Source organism: Pinus tabuliformis, chromosome 9, assembly GCF_031772625.1.
Source record: "Pinus tabuliformis cultivar Carrire ecotype Pingquan chromosome 9, CPIR1, whole genome shotgun sequence".
Taxonomy (NCBI): Eukaryota; Viridiplantae; Streptophyta; class Pinopsida; order Pinales; family Pinaceae; genus Pinus; species Pinus tabuliformis.
In genome coordinates this window covers 130,571,773-130,590,133 of record NC_142307.1, presented here as the reverse complement: position 1 = coordinate 130,590,133, position 18,361 = coordinate 130,571,773, and the positions used below count along the sequence as shown (strand labels likewise).

Here is an 18,361-nt window from a genome sequence, read left to right as displayed (position 1 = left end):
GCAGGGGTCAAAATTAATATATTAGTTTAATTAGTAAGATTAAGGACCAGTATCTATAAAAATAAATAAAATATTACCGAGGGTATTCAAGAAATATTAATAAAAATATGAGTTAGTTAGAATTTAGATAAATACATGACCTTATAATATATGAATTTTTTTTTAAATGTCTAAATAAAAATATATAAAGCAATTATATTTAAAAGTATTATTAAAAAATTAAAAATTAATTAATAATTAAAAGGAAAATTAGGTGCATAAAGGACCTTATAATAACAGAATAAAATAAAGAATATCAAAAGATGTTACGCTAGTTAGAAAAATTAGTTAAAAATAATTAGATTAGAATTTAAATGGAAGATTAGTTATATAAAGGACCTTAAGGTCATAAAAGATATATATAAAATTAATTGAAATGAGAGCTAATTTCTAAGAATTATCCAAGTTAAAAGCTAATTGGTAAAAAATAATAAAACTAATAAATAAACACAATAAAAGGGAAAAATTCCCCGGATGCGGGTGATTAAAAACGGAAAGAATGACACGGGCCATCACGTGGCCGAGTGTCAAGACCACATGCAAAGGTGGTACCATGGGGTGAAGGCGTTAAGGCGTTTTAATGTGGTGAAGGCCGGAGATGAGACGGCATTAATGCCTGTCCTCTCGGCTCGAGGGAGGCAGGTGAGCAGTCGAGCGATGGAGAGGTTTAAGCGAGGGAGTATGGCTGGTTTGCGGAAGTATGGAGCGTCTGGTGGAGAGACCCTCCTCTGTGCTAGCCGCAAGGTGAATGCAGAGCCGAGGGGGGAAACGGGAGAATGTGAGATTGCGACACATCGTGGGAGGAAGACTGTGAGTTATATGCTGAATGTCTTATTGATAATTCTTGCAGTTCGAGAGGTGAATTTGCTCGGTCAATGGGTTCGTAAGGCGAATTTGCTCTGTCATAAGGCTCGAGAGGCGGATTCAGGAATTGGGGGTAGGTTTTGGAAGTGGGCTCTGGAAGCCTGCTCGTGGTGCAGGCCCTCAAGCCTGGTTCTGGAAGCTAATCGCTATCTGGTCCTTGACGCTAATTCCTGGAGCTCGGGCACATTAAGGTATTGGACTCCTGAGGCCAGAGATCGAGAGTGGTGGTGGAATTCGCTATTGCTACTGGGAGTAGCGTTAATTCTGGTGACTGTTCACAGCATAGACTTTGAAAGGCATTTAAGTATGCCGCGAGACAGGTTACGAATGGGTAGCCGGAGGGGAGGAATTCAAGGTCGCGCTCCGCCGAGAGATGACCATCACTCCCCTTCTTCTTCAATAGAAGTCACCTCTCAGCCTTGTTGGTTCCAGGATAGCAATGACGAAGTGGGAGGGCATAAGGAGAGCAGCCCAAGTGAAGGTGACAGTCACAGAGAGCTTCCCATGCTCAGGTATCGCCTCCCCTGTCCGCATGTCAATTCCTCTCTGATCGTGACAATTGCAGTGGAGCATGGCATTGAGCCTCAACAGCATAGGCAGCATCCCAGTGGGGATGACTCCCCTGTTGCCTGCCTTCCCGTGGGTGAAGAAGGGGGTGGGGCTCAGCCCGAGCTCATTCCTGGGATGGGATGGTCAGTTCCGGGTCCCGCGGGAGGGAGGAAATTGGAACGCCCTGGCCTCAATCCGAATCCAAACGCTGGCCCCTCGGCACGAGCAATCACTCATCCGCCTGGTTCGTGTAAGGGCAAGCAGAAAATGGAAGACTCCGACCTCAATCTGGATCCTGTAGCTGATACCTTGGTGCGTGCTGCTCCTTGGCCCGGTCCGAGGGAACTTGCCAGAAATGACAGTCCTCATAAAATCATTCAGCTCTCGGATTCGGAGAACACGCTCCACTTCGGATGCAGAATTGCAGAGCAGCCCCAGTCTATGGACGAAGAATGATGTTGTCATGGTAATTTATGTTTTGTTTGGGATTTTCCGGGGCAATTCAGTTACATTTTCCATATGTTGGCTTTACAGTCCAAATGTCGCTTGTAAATGTCCAAGTGTCCAGTGTATACGTCCAGTGTTCTATGTCTTTGTCCGTGTCAAATATGTTTATGTGCATCATATGTTCAGTCCAGCAATGGACAGTCTATCAGTGTTATGTAATAGAGTCAGCAGGAGTACAGCGAACCACCCAATTTTGAACTCTCTCAAGTTGGGTGCTGCAATATGGGCAAGGCCAAGGAGCCTGAGAAAATCCACTTAAACCTTGCCCTCTGTAATCTTTTTTGTATATTTGTTTTGTAAAGATAATAGAAGTAGTCATATTCAGAAAAAAAAAATAAAAGGGAAAAATTAATTAAATAAAATAAAATAAATAATATTAAAGAAATAAAAATAGTTGAAAATAATGTTAAAATAATAATAATAAAAAAAAATAAATAAAATAAATAAATAAAATAATAATAAATAAATAAATAAATAAAATAAAATAAAATACAATAAAAATAAAATAATAATAATAATAATAATAATAAACATAATAATAAACATCATCATAATAATAATAATAATAATAATAAAATAAAATAAAAAAATAAAAAAATAAAGAAATATAAATAATAAATAAATAAAAATAAAATAATAATAATTAAAAATAAAGATAAAAGAAAAAACTTAAAGAGGAAGGCGGAAGAACGACTAGGACGAGAGTGCAGGGACCCAACACCTACTGACTTTCCAACCATCCTCTCTATTGAGATTGCTTGGTCTCTTTTCAATCTCAAGCGCTTCTCTAAATTTTCAATGATGGAAATGCGAGACCTTAGCAATAACCCTAGCCTCCTCAATACAAACATTTTTTTCAGAGAGAAAATCAACATGTATATTATATTAAGGAAATATAATGAGCTGTAAACATGAAAGGCCCTTATAAAGCCGGCCAAAAACCTATTCCTGTAGACAATGAAGGCGCTGCCTTGGAGCGTGAAAAAAGCCAGATACTGTGGCCATAAAGAGGTCACAAACCATACAAAAATCATAAATGTGTTCCCATTGACCATCCAAAATTTTAACAAAGAGTAGAGATCCGCATAGATATATACATAACCAAAATTAGAGGAAAAACCAAACATGATGATTGGTTTTCTCAGCATGCTCAGCTAAGGCGGAAGACTTAGCTCTCCTATGCCTAAGATCCGCTGCGTGCTCGCTAATCCTTTGATTAAGAACAATTTTATTTAAAATAGAGAATTTGGATGTTACAAAATTTTATATACATAGGTTATCAAGAGAAAACTTTATTTATATGATGATTGATTGTGAAAATTATATTCAAATTATATGGTAAAATGTTTTAAATTATTATTATAAAGAGCTGGAGTTAAATGAGGATTATCTGGACAGTTTGGGAGGAAGGAATGGAATTCTCTCCACCCAAGTTCAATTTTTGCTAATGACATGATAGATGTTCACAATATTGATAATATACATAAGTTCCTCACATGGAATATACAATGTTGTACTATGAAAAAAAGAGATGTATATGTTTTGAAAATAATATATAAAATATTCTATTGGAATAAGAATTATGATATATTGTTGTTACATGGAATTTAGTGATTACAATAAATACTTGGATTTCTTAACATCAATTATTAGATTAATAGATAATTGTGATTTAAGATAAAGTGATTATAAAGAAGTATTTATATATATAAATAACTTTTAAAACTTTTTATTAGTAAAATGATCATATTATATTAGAGTTTCTTATTAATATAAAGATTATGATATTTTAGAACTTTTATATTATGTTTAATCACTTCTTTTAATATTTTTAAGAAGAAAGAGAATGTGACAATCCATCCATTATTATATTAATGAAAAATACAACTATTATATAAATTCTTTTATTTAATTAAGTATTTTTAAGAAGGAAGAGAATGTGACAATCCACCCATCATTATATTAATAAAAACCACAACTACAATCCATCCATTATTATATTAATGAAAAATACAACTATTATATAAATTCTTTTATTTAATTAAGTATTTTTAAGAAGGAAGAGAATGTGACAATCCACCCATCATTATATTAATAAAAACCACAACTATCATATAAAATTCTTTATTTAATTAAAAATCTATATATTAGAATTTATTTGTCAACAATTATATGAAATTTTAATTTTAATATATAAAATTATTGGAGTTGTTTTTAGTGCGATTTTTTGGAAGTTTTTCCAGTGGGCTTTTCTGGTCAAATTTCTCTAAAATCTGACAGCGATTTATTGAAATCACAAGTTTGATGGGTAATCCACAATCAAAAAGTCCTAGGAGGGATTTATTGAAATCACAAGTTTGATGGGTAATCCACAATCAAAAAGTCCTAGGAGGTTTTGTGCTCAATCCAAATATAAACCCAGTTTAAATAACGCAAATCAAGATTTAACCTCAAAATTTTCAGTCGGATTCCAACACTAGAAAATCCAAAAAGTCACACTAAAAACAACTCCAAAATTATTTATATCATAAATTAATTTCAAAATATATAATATTTAAATATCCAATTTAAAATTTTATATAGTTTTAATTTTAATTTTAATTTAATTTTATTAAATATTTAAAATTTTATTTAAAATAATTATTTTTTTATAATATATATATATATATAAATGAGATAAATTATTTGACATAATTTTTTTTGGAAAAATATTCATTCGGGTAACGTACAAAATCCAAAAATATTATAAATGTAACATATCACACATTGCTCGTGATATATTAAAAGAAAAATGTCATTTTTATTAATATAATTTTAAATTAAATATTAAAAGTTATTGATATAAAAGCATATCACTATAATGATGAGATGCCATGCCGTTCTTAATTATTATTTCCTTGACAAAATGTTGACTTAAAATAATAAAACTTTTATTTTACACTTAATTTTTTTTATTTCTTTCCTTGAAAAAATATTGACTTAAAATAAAACTTTTTTATTATATTCAAATTTTCAAAAAAATAATATTTTAAAATTTATTTTGGTTAAATTAAAAAAGGAAAAATAATTTTTTTGTAAATATTAGTATTATTGATTCGTTATTAAATAAATAAGATTAACGATAAAAATCCATTTAAATTATAATAAGTTAAATGTCATATGGCTAGATAAAAAAGAGATTACAAGATAATTATGATAACTTCGATAAAGCCTCTTATGATTACTATGTTTATGATACAAAAATAAAGAAACTAAAAGATTTAACATATTGAGAAGCATATAGGAGTGTCGGTTACTGTGATTTGTTTTGTTCTTTAGGGTAATGGGAATCTGCAAAGCAAAAATGTTAGGAGTTTGTGTTATTGTCGTTGAAATTTTGGAGCTGATCTTCTTGATTGGTTATCTAGCTCATTTAATTACAATATAATTTTATGATGAAAATTGTTTTTTCTATCTGTATTTTGTCCATCATTGTATTGATATGCCAATGAAGATTTACCATTTTCCTTTTCTAGTTTAGGATTGCTAGTGTCAGGGATCTAGTTATTAATTTCCTTAATTTCTATATTTATGATAGAACCTCTTTCAAGTCTAATTTCTACCTCTGATGTAATAAATTCTTCCCAAATGGGTGGGAGGATTTTATTCCTAAATAAATGTTGGTAGACTCCTTAGATCCTTGCTAAGCTCTGGAATTGGTTAGTAAACCTCTCCCTCGACAACCTCTTCTACCATGGCTTCCATGAGGCCTGACGAGAAGTGAAAAGTAAGTACATGATGTGAAGCAAGCATCACGGCAATGCCCTACAATTAAATGAGCAAAGAGGGAAATGGAAGCTCTTAAGGGCTAGTTATAAGGAGGAAAGAGTCCCACTAATGCCAAGATCTCTCTAATTGTGATAAAAAGAAAACTAACAAGAGTGGACTAGCCCAAAGAAACTTGAGAAATCTTATGGAAGTGTTTCCCTATTAGGGGATACCAATGAAGAGATAACAAGAGTTATAATATCAAGAGTGGTTGCTTGAACCCTGCATCCTTGTTTAATAAAAGCAATCATTTTTTAGGATAGAAGGAATTCAACTAGCTCGCTCTATTCGAAGGTGTCTGATAAAGCAATTTTCTTCCACTCATGAACGTGAATGGAAATCATCCTCACATACCATTTCATTAATCGTTGCATGTGTTAGGTCTATTATAGAGTTGGTAGGTATCACCCTGATCTACATGGTGGATGAGGGCCAATGGGACTTGGCCTCAAGATTCTACCGTGAACTTAGGGGTCTATCCTTATATATAGATATACATATATATCTATATATATATCTATATATATATATAGAGAGAGAGAGAGAGAGAGAGAGAGAGAGAGAGAGAGAGAGAGAGATTGCAATAATCAAGGTTATCATTTTAACCTTTGTTAATGCAATTTTAAAACCTTGACATGTAACATCATCACTTGTAAACAAAACCTAGTCACCTAAAATAATTTGTTGGTGATCCATATGGTGGTGATCTTCCACTCTTACTAAACACATTTGAGTCTAAAGATGTTAACTTATTTTCTTAAGTGCGAGGAAGAGTTTAGGCTCTTAGCCATTATAAAGTAGTTTTAGCTCATACTCTATGACCAAGAGGTTGTTTCATCTATTGATTACTATCCACTAGATAACTAGTACCCCATTTATTCATAATTGACTCTACTAATCATGTTGTATCTAGAAATCACATAGCCTTCAACACCATACATAAATCTTGGATACTAGAAATTGCTTACCATTTAACCTCATATATAAAAGAAATGTATACTTTTATATTCTAGATACTACTTGCTAAATATTTAACAATATTTATAATAATATGATATTAATAATTTCAAAAGAAATGTATACTTTTATATTCTAGATACTACTTGCTAAATATTTAACAATATTTATAATAATATGATATTAATAATTTCAAAAGGTCTTACGAAAGTTTGTGTAAGTTTTTATTGAATCTATAGAAGAAATGTTTCTTAATCTTGATATATCTTTTATAAAAAATATTCAAATTATTCCATTTTTATGTAGATAATTTTTTTAGAAATTCAAAAGTTTTATTTATTGTCCTAGTTTTTTCTTAAAGTTCAACCATGTAAGTAGTATTAAAATGGATACAACCCCCTAAAACTAAATTGTCTGGTCAATGATATAAAACTATGACAATAAAATTACTACCTAATTAAGGATATTTTTACCTAATATATATGACAATATCAATACACTTTATCTCATACTCTTAACCCTAACCACATAAGAAATGTAGTATTAAAATCTCTTTTATTTTTGTCAAGTAAGGGTAGACCGAGTGGTTGAGGTGGGTTGTTAACTCCCTCACCACCCAAGTTTGATTCCCCAAAATGACATGCTTATCTTGTATTGATTAGGTTCAAGTAGTAGGTGACCCTAGGGAGTTTTCACTCAGTTCGTGGTCAATTTGGGACATACCGACTCTTGCTTAGTCATTGGGTCATTCCCGTTAAAAAAAAAATATTTTATTTTTGAAATTTGAAAAAGAATTACAATTTTTTATTTTAAATTTCAAAGAAAATCATAAAGACTGGTATTATAACTATATGCCTTTTTTTCCTTTCCAAAAAGTAATTATAACTTTTTATTTTAGCATTCAAAGAAAATTAAGTTTGGCTTAAACGTATCATAAAATTACATTACAGTTAATGTACATGCCATTTCTTACAAGAAATGCTCTTTTATTTTTTTATTTTTACGTCGATAGGCGTCTTTCACTGTCGGCTTGGGGTGGGAAAACCCTATTTACACCAGCCGACCACAGGTGTTCATTTTCGTCGTCCTACTTATAATTAAAAACTGCCACATGGTTGTCTCCCATTGCTTGATTCAATCCCTAATCATGTTCGTCTTCTTCTATCACCAGAAGGACAACTTCTCTTTCTAGAAGGAAGATCTGCATCGAGTTGAGCTCTGAAGGCTCGCTTTGTTCCAAAATCATATGATCTCGTAGAGGTAGAAGCATTTGTTTAAGAACCAGTTTCTTTGTTCCAAAATCATATGATCCCATAGAGGTAGAAGCAACTGTTTAAGAACCAAAATCCTAGGTAGATGGACCAGTTTCAAAGCTTGGATCTTCCTTTGTTTGACGCACAAGATTGGACCCTCTATTCGATGATATACAGAGGCCATAAAAATTTAATCTCAAATAATGGATGCTCGAAGCAAAACTCGTTAGCCATGAGATTTGACAGAGGCCAGAAAAAGTTAACCTCAGAAAATGCATGAATGAAAAAGGATCATCAGATCTAGAGAGAATTTTTTAACGTTGACAGTGATAGGAGAGAATTTTTTGACATTGATAGTGGCAGGAGAGAATTTTTTGACATTGAATTGGCAAGGGAATCGAACACTAGATGACATATTAGGGTTGATAGGTTACTCACATTTACTTAAAAGCGTTGACGAATCCTCTGTATTTATTGGATATATGGATGCTTCATTGCTAAGGAGTTCTGCTCTGAGCTTCAAAGCGATCATTTAAACAAGAAACTGGTTCGATCGATCCGAGATCCTTTCTTGTCCAACACAACGACTTTTGCATGGTAAATGCCTCTTCTGCGACTTTTTATTTTGGTTTTCTATGAGTGTTCAGATGAAAGATTAAGAAGAAAGAGCCGGATATTTGAGTTCTGGTCCGGAAAATATTTCAATTTTCTTTATTTATCGTGAACTTCAAAACCCTAGGTTGAAAGAAAAAAATATTTGTAGGCCAGAGCTGTAGATATTGCAGTGTTCTTAATGAAATCCTAAGGTTGAAAGTTGAAGCTGTAAATATTGTAGTAATCTTTTGTACATATATGTACTGGTGTACGATATCTTAGAAGGAGACAGGAAATCCAAAAGAACTACAAAAGAACTATAAGATAGTCTCTGCGAACTATTAGTGAATTAGATTCTAGGTCAGACTGTATGGTTAGGTGTTAAATAGAAAAAATAAAGATCAAACTTAGAGATTTCACTTTAAATTGGATAACCTCAGTTCAAATTGCACAATCTCAGGTTAAATTCTCGCAATTGCATAGCTTAGGTTAGCTTCTTATAATTCTAACCTCTAGTAACATTGTTGCAATTTTTAGATTAAATACCATTATTTAAGGCCAAATTGAGCCGATACAGACTAAAATACAGTTGCATTTAGAGGTAAAACAGTGTACAAATAGTTGGAGTCTGTTAGGTCCCTATAATACTAGTGATTTCCCCATTACTATTGTCATTGTATCCCTTATTGTTATTGTTGTGCCCCTATTGTTATTATTATGCCCCATAGAAGCCCACTATTCTTATTTTTGTGCCCTTATATTATTATTTATGGTCAACTTTGGTTATATTGTGACCCCTTAAACTCCTATATATAATAAGGAGGTTTTTTCATTTGTATCATCCAAGAATTGTTCATTTGTGTAATGTAAAGGAGGTTGCCCCCTCAAAGAGGCTGATTTCTAAGTCGTTGATCTATATTTTCTATCATTTTGTGAGATGGATTCATAACAGAGTCTGAGATAAGCTTTGTGAGGATAAACTGTATAAGAATTAGATTGTGGTTTCTATTGGGGAAATAGATGGCTTTCCTAGCTAATAATTGATTGCTTAGGAAAACCCGGACTTTAAGAGGTCCTATATTTGTACCTGTACTGGACATTTTTGGTGTATCTTTATTACAAGCTTTACTTCCTCTTTCCGAACAAATAATATATTGCAAGAAGCCTATAGGATGCCAAAGGAGAAATGCAATCTCCATTATGCGAAAAATTAAGGTCTTGTCTATGCTTTTTGAAGAAGTCAGAGATGTGGGGGTTCCGCTGCCTCCCTCTGCTTTGCTATGCTTAAGAGAACTATATATTATTTTCCAGAAGATAAAATATTTGTTAGAGGATTGTAGAAATGATGGAAGTTGTGTTTGGTTGGTGATGAAAACTGAGGAAATATCAAATAAATTTATGTTCTAACGCATGACATGGCTACTGCATTGGATGTACTTTACTTGAGATTGTTGGATGTCTCAGACGAGGTTAAGGAGCAAATTGAGTTGGTTCACAGTCAGGCCAGAAGAGCTAAGATTTTCATTGATATGGTTGAAGGACAACTCTGCAGAGATGTGCTTGTTGTTCTTGATCAGTTCGAGAAGGTGGTGACCTCGAAGAAATCTAAACTCAGAAAAATTCTTAACGATCTCCATCTGAAGAATGCAAGGGATTGTTTAAGAGAGATATAGTTGTTGGAGGAAGAGATGAGAAATCAAAATAAGGTAGGTGCAGATCAAAATGTTTCAATAATTCATAGCTTGATTGGTTTCATGCGCTATTGCAAGTGTGTCCTATTTGGGGTTACATAGATGGAATTTGATGCAAAATTACAACCATCAAGTGAACATAGAGTTTCCAGAGGAGAGTCCAAGGATGTCCCTGTTATTCCAAATGATTTTAGATGTCTGATCTCACTTGATTTGATGAGAGAACCAGTCATTGTTTCTACTGGGAAAATGTATGAACTAGCTTCCATTACCAGATGGATAGAGGAAGGACACTCTACTTGTCTGAAGAATGGAAATTTTTTTTTGCACACAAATCTTATTCCAAATCATGCTCTCTGCAACCTTATTATTCAGTATTGTGATGCACATAACATCCCTTTTGAAAAACAAGGAAACAACAAGAAAATTTCGTCAATGGAAAGCACTATGAGTACTAAGGCATCTATAGAAGCTGCAAAGATGAATGTTGCGTTCCTTGTAGAAAATATTTTTATAGGATCTTTTGAATTGAAGAGGTAGGTTTCTTATGAAATCAGACTTCTTACTAAATGCAACATGGAAAATAGAAATTGCATTGCATGTAGGAATTTACAGGGTAAGTTCCTTACATAGAACACTAAGGGACACCACTCACAAATAGATCACATATCAGTACACCAGTATTCTTGACATGGTTAAAACCCTCAAAGAGGGAAACAGTCCACAGCCTGAGCCAATGCGGCCACTTCAGGAAATTTATTAATGTAAAAGAAATAAAATTTACATAAGCTTCTCTCGTGAAACATCACCTTACAAATGACCCTCCATGCTATTTAAATATAGATCATGGACCAATCGGGAGTTAAGCCACAAATCAAGTGTCGATAATACAAATGAGAGAATGAACCGTCAGATCACTTCATGTCTAGAACATATTGTGACCGTCAGATTGTAAGTTACAAAAGTACAAAGTAAAAAAACACACTTTACCTAACTCTAAACTAGACCAAGTTATACTTAACTATTTCCTATGTGTCGGAATATCCTAACATTGGAGAGGTAGGAGCCATACCTTTTCTTGTATCATTGCTATCTTCCCAGGATCCCAAAGCTCAAGAAAATGTGGTAACTGCACTCCTAAATTTATCTATTTATGAGAGGAACAAATCTAAAATAATGCAATCTGGTGCTTTACTGTTGATCATCAATGTTCTCAGTAATGGATGCAGTATGAAAGCGAGGGAGAATTCCGATGCAACGCTCTTCAACCTTTCCTCTTTTGACGAATATAAGAAATTAATTGGAGAGAGGCCAAAAGCCATTCCAACCTTGATAAATCTTCTCCAGGACGGAACTGTCAGAGGTAAGAGGGATGCAACTACTGCCTTGTTTAATCTTTCAGTTTTTCATGGAAATGTTTCACAGGTAATAACAGCTGGGGCAGTTCCTCTGTTAATTAATGCATTGAAAGATGACATATCGGGTCTTACAGACAATGCAGTTTTTGTTCTTACAAATCAACTAGAGTGAAACCTCTACAATCCCTCTAATTGCCAACCTTCTAAGATTGAGTTCTACTTCACCTAAATGCAAGGAGAATTGTGTTGCTATTTTTCTATCCTTGTGTTGCAGTGGAAGAGACAAAATTGTAAATAACTTGTCGAGATTGCCATCATTGATGCCTTCTTTGTATAATCTTCTTACATTTGGTACTCCTAGAGAAAAAACGAAAGCTAGATCTCTTCTCAGAATTCTTCACAGTTGGGAGCCTTCGGGAGCTCCCAAAACAATTCTCTCATACGAGACTGAAAATTCAGTCACTACAGTGCACTAGCATCGAAGTATTTGGTTTGCTTTCGATTCTTTCCTCAATTTTTATGGATATATATATCTATATCTATCTATCTATATATATATATATATATATATATATATATATATATATATATATATATATATATATATATATTTTGTGAAGCACCTGCCATTAATTTGTTCAGGTGCCCATCTTTTACTAGTATAGTACATTATTTTAGTTTGGCCAACAAGGATGAAAATAAATGTAAACACGTCTATTATTCAACAACGTCGTGTATTCTATAATGTATACAAATCTAAATAAATGTAAAAACGTCTATTTTTCAACAACGTATTTATGTCGATAGGCATATTTCACTACGGGCTTGGGGTGGAAAACCCTGTTCACCCCAACCAATCACAGGTGTTCATTTTCGTCGTCCTACTTCCAATTAAAAACAGCCACATGGATGTCCCCCATTTCTTGATCACACGGTCAGTATGTATGTTTTCAATACTAGAGTTCTCGGTGTTGGGTTCTAGCTGCAGATAATAAATCAATATATGGGTTTTTGATTAGATCATTCAAAAGGAAATAGTCACTTGTGACATCTGTCATTCTTGGCCTCCATGCAGGGGGGGTTAATTCCTAATCATGTTCATCTTCTTCTGTCGCCGAAAGGACAACTTCTCTCGCTGGAAGGAAGATCTGCGTTGACTTGAGCTCTGAAGGCTTTCTTTGTTCCAAAATCATATGATCCCATAGAGGTAGATGCATTTGTTTAATAACTGGTTGCTTTGTTCCAAAATCATATGATCCCATAGAGGTAAAAGCATTCATTTAAGAACCAGAATCATAGGCAGATGAACCAATTTCAAAGCTTGGACCTTCCTCTATTCGACACACAAGCTTGGACCCTATGTTCGAAGATTATATATCTATATCTATATCTATATATATATATATATATATATATATATATATATATATATATATATATATATATATATATAAAACTTACCAGATCTAGGCTTCCTAGGGCTAAATGGTTGCGAGTCTAGTAGATAGTGCAAAGGAGACAATAGTGGGTCATTGCTGGAGAATTTTAAATGTTTGCAGAGATTTCTGGACAAGCCCAAGTGGAAAATTCTAACACACACATGCTACATAGGGAAAGACATCCTTGTGGGTATGTTTAGTGCTTTTATATTGGGAAACCCAAATGAATTTTAGCATGTCTTGGAATTGAATTGAGAAGAACACGATGTTATTTCTTTTGTTAGTGTTTGTTTATGGACCATGGCTTAGGAAATAGTCAAGCGTTTAGCCCTACATAATGGATTCCTTCCTAATGCAGATTTTGTAGAAAATAGAGTCCTGGCATTGAGGAAAAGTAGTAGTAGAAATATAGTGCAGAGGGAACCCTATAATGGATTGCATTGTTGATCCATGGAACCATATTTTAGCTCTCCCTAGAGATTCAAACAGTTATATTGCAACTCTAAATAGACCCACAAGTTTGCAATGTGAGTATATTTGGCTTGTCTTCCCCCATTGTATTTTTCTTTTTCTTCGTGTACATCAACATTAGGGAAATATTTGTAGGGTTTAGGATTCACAAAGAGGAAGGGAAACACAATATTTTTGCAGAAAATTCTTCTACTGTGGAAGAGGCCTCTGGTATTACGAACACCTTGGATCTTCCCAAGCTTGAGTATTCACAAAGTTTTAATCAATGTTACTTGCATGTTGGATCATGAGTTTGGGATGAATCATATCCCCTTTACTAGGCCCCCTATTGCCCTTTTATTGAGCTCGGGTTTTGATGTCAAGGGAACGAGAGGTTAGATAAATTTTACATGAAATGGTGGTGGCAACCTTTGGGCTGAAATATTCCCAGGTCAATAGATCTCTTCCCTAATGTTAATATTAGTTTGGAGAAATAGATGACCTGAGTTTGATCTAGAATTTCAATTAGTTTGGAGCTACATTTCAAGCTATAGTAAGAACATGGTTGCCTAATAATAATGTAGTTGCATTTGAGCCCTGAGTTTTTCCAATTAAAATCAAAATTAATATTCATACCAAGAATAATCCAAAAGAGTTGCATGACAATCTTATATCTCCTTTGTTGTTCTATTCAAGAAGGATAAAAAAGAGACCAATGGCAGTCTTATCTTATGCTGATGTTATGTGATTCAAGAAAGTTCAGACTGAGACCAATGACATTCTTATACTGACATTGTTTGTTTAATTTGATTGGTAGTCTTTTACCAATGTTTTTCTCTTTGATGTCAGAATTTTAACAAAGTTTCAGATTGAACACCATTAGAATTTTAAAGAGAATTGAGCACAGTCTGGTAACCTTTGTGGGCAAATATATATTTTGTGTTTGAACTAATTTCCTTTTATGTGATATCAGATTCAATGCAAGAAACATGCTAAATAGGATACAAAACCATCGAGCAATCTTTGTTGGTGATTCAATCGGAAGAAACAATGGGAATCACTCATTTGCATGCTAGCAGAGGCAGTTCCAAATGAACTCCAAATATATGAGGTCAATGGAAGCCCCATTTCAAAGCACAAGGGATTTTTGTCCTTCAAATTCGAGGAGTTCAATTGCACTGTGGAATATTATAGGGCACCATTTTGGGTTTTGCAAGGTTGTCCTCCTAAATCTCTCCCCCTGAAGTTAGAATTACACTAAAATTGGATTTGGTTGACTAGACATCTCAGTATTCAAAGGATGCATATATTCTAGTCTTCAACACAGGGCATTGGTGGAACTTTGAGAAGACCTTCAGAGGGTAATCTTTTATTTTGCAGTTTGACAACAATGCAATTGTTGCATTTGGATTTTGTGTTATTCAGTTGAAGGCCTTAATCATGGAAGACTACATAGTTTATGTTGGTTGTATGTTCAGACCCACAAATAAGAATCCCTTAATGGTGATCCTTTCTCTAACACAAAGCACCATAAAATGTTTTTGGGGCTACTTCTTGGTAGTTTTTTTTCCAAAAAATTAGATTGGCAAATAAGAAATCCTAATTTAAAACATCACAATTCTTTCCATGCATTCCATATTTTATTAAAATTGAAAAACTTCTTCCTTGTTAGAATTTTCACCTTAGCTTTTCCATATGGATTGACAAAGAGAGTTTCACAGGGGCTGCTATTTTCAAGAAGGAGAAACAATAAACATGACACTAGATCTGTTGACTACATTTGAGAGATCTATGAAGACTATGATGGAATGGATTTGTCAAGAAGTAAATATAGAAAAAACACATGCATTCTTCCATACCTAGGCTCCTGTGCATTTCAGGTTTGTGTCATATCTACTACTTTGATAATCTCTACACACTTAAATATTTTGCTCTTATGGTATACTATCCAAAAAAGGGAGATGTTGAATTCCACTATATCTCATGTTGTGTTCTTCACATGCAGGGGAGGTACATGGAAAACTGGTGGGAATTGCCATTTAGAGACCCAACCAACACTAAGTCTAGCTGATTTCCTTGACCCGTTCATCTCAAAGCACTGCAGCAGCTTAATCACAAAAGGAATGTGCAACTGCTAAACATAAGATATGATTCAACTAAGGAAAGATGGTCATTCATCACTGTATTATTTAGGCAATGGATCTAGACCTGCTTCCCTTAGTAGGTAGGATTGTAGCCACTGGTGTCTTCCTGGAGTGCCAAACACTTGGAATGAACTGCTCTATGCATTTTTGATTGCAAGAGGCTTTGGGGATCAAACAAATGGAATTTACAACATGTAGAATTCCACCACATTCTTTGTAAAGTTAAATTTTCAATATATATTCTATCACGAAGGTTGTTATTTATTTATCAAATTCCAAGTGAATTTGTGAGGAGGCATTTGGTTCAAGTAGAGAGGCAAAAGAAATGTTCATTTTTCTAAGAGTTTTCACTAAAAATTACAAACTCCCCTCTCTTTTTGGACCCTCTACTAAAGGGGTCAAACTATTTTATACTATTTTATTCAATTTGGTTTGTCCTACATAAACCCCTCTATAACAGTCAAACCATTTTTATTCATTTTGGTTTATACTACTTGTGTGAATGTGTGAAGTATTTTGTTTGTCTTGTGGTGGTTTTATCGAATTTGGTTAAGGATTTAAATTTCTTGTCTTTTGGATTGTTTTACCTATGTCAAGCACTTTTGATGACCAAGGAAATCAACTGTGCATCTCCAACATCACCTCCTCTCGCTCTTGATATACAGAAAAGAAGACTTTGGGCTCTACACCTTCTAAGGTTGAATCTTGGATATTTCATGCCAACCACCATGCCACCACCCCAATGTTTCCTTGTTACATTACAGTGACTACTTTTCACCACTTATCAACAAGTCACCCCACTTTCCATAACATGACAATTCAATCAATACAACAACCCCTTTATGTTCAACCAGCACAAGAGTTCCTTTGCAGTAGTACCTAGGCCGTATTTTGAAGATCCCAACCTTTGTGGCACTGTAACAATGCCCATTTTTTTTCATTTTGGAGTATTCAAACCTTGATTAAACTGGAACACCGCTTTGCTTTTAATTTTTTAAGGACTTAACGCTTGCAACTGAGTATTCAAACTTCGGTGGGTCTCCAACAACACTCTTCTTTCACTTTCTTGAGCACTCAAACCTTGTGGGGTTATACCAACACCTAAATTTCAGTATTTTGAGTATTCAAACCCTGCTGGGGCTGTCACAATGCTTTACTTTCTCTTTTTGAGGATTAAAGCTTTGTAGTGCTATAGTAGTGCCTATTTTTCACTTTTTAGAAGATTCAAAACATGGGGAGATTGAAACACTTCTTATTTTTAGGAACTTTATTCCTCTAAACCCTATTAGTGTTGAAAACAATGCTCATGTTCACTAACTCGGCTAATCCCTTGTGGTTAGTATATGACTAGTTCACCGGGATGTGAAAAGTTCATCCCGTTTGTGAAGAGAACTATGTAATATCACTAAAAAATTCTGTGGATTCAGTGAAAAATCTTTTCCTTTTATCATGACAATATTCAAACTACCTTGTTAGATTGACTAGGATCTGGGAACATTTCTCAAAATTCCTAAAGGATTATGGCTCTCTCTCCATCAAGCAATAATGAATCCCAAAATTATTCGATTAATTATGAGTTGATCTCTCATATCATCCAATCTGTTAAGAGAAATGCCTAGTCTCCCAAAAGGCTGGTATAGTTATGTGAAATTTAGTCTCTAAAGAAAATTGTGTAATCTCTAATAAGGCTTGTGTGGGTTTAGTGAAATCCAATCTATAAAGTAAGTTCCAAAAGATTCTTGTGGGTTTAGTAAAATTTTGCATTCAAGGCACACCACTGAGTTAGACTGACGATGATATAGTAGCGTTTCTTAAAATTCCTCATCAAGGAATCTGGTGCTCTGTCCATCCTTGATATGGAATCAGAAAGTTAGTCAATTATTTTAATTATGTGATGATATATAATTTACAAATTCAATAGTGAAAATTTTGATATTTGCACTATTGCACCCTTTTGTTATGAATTATATGTTTTTAATTTTAACCTTTTGTGATGAATCATATGTTCTTAATTTTAGAAATGAATGATATGTTTTTAATTTTAACATTTTGTGATGAATCATATGTTTTTAATTTTAGAATTTGAATAATTTATAATACTTTTGCATCTTTTTTCATGCAAGGCTCTGAGAGTGAATAATTTTGAACTCATTGTCCAATTTTTCTATTCAAAATGGATTTTTGTTTTTATTATAAATTTAATAATTGCAGAGAGTGGTTTTTGTTATTCCATAACAATCATTTATACATCCTTTTTAAATTTCCCCATTTCCCAACAATGAGCAGAACAAAAATCTCTATTAGATAGCTGTCCAATTTTCATTTTCCAACAATGATCAAGAAGTGGCATAGTTACATTTTTCCAATTAAGCAATAATAGGAAATTGACATTTTCTTAGTAATGGTGAAAAGTGGTTCTTATTTTTTTTAATTGTAAATGGTTGTTATTGTAAATTCCATGATTATGCCAAGTGATTTTTGTTTTTTATAGAAATAATATCAATAAAGTGGTTTTTGTATTTAATAATAGTTTATAGAGATTCTTGTTTTTATTGTAAATATGAAAAGTGGATTCTTGTTTTTATTGTAAATATGAAAAGTGGTTCTTGTTTCTTACTGTAATTTAGTTGTTACAATCAATTCCATGATTATGAAAATATGAAAAGTGATTCTTGTTTTTATAAAAGTATAATTAGTAAAGTGGTTATT

General features: G+C 33.4%; 2 pseudogenes; both read left to right on the top strand.

The window, feature by feature from the left end:
- Window positions 1-1,915: 1,915 nt before the first annotated feature.
- Window positions 1,916-12,095, top strand: LOC149147438 (U-box domain-containing protein 1 pseudogene; annotated as a pseudogene).
- Window positions 12,096-12,416: 321 nt separating this feature from the next.
- Window positions 12,417-15,850, top strand: LOC149147437 (protein trichome birefringence-like 11; annotated as a pseudogene).
- The last annotated feature ends 2,511 nt before the right edge of the window (window positions 15,851-18,361 follow it).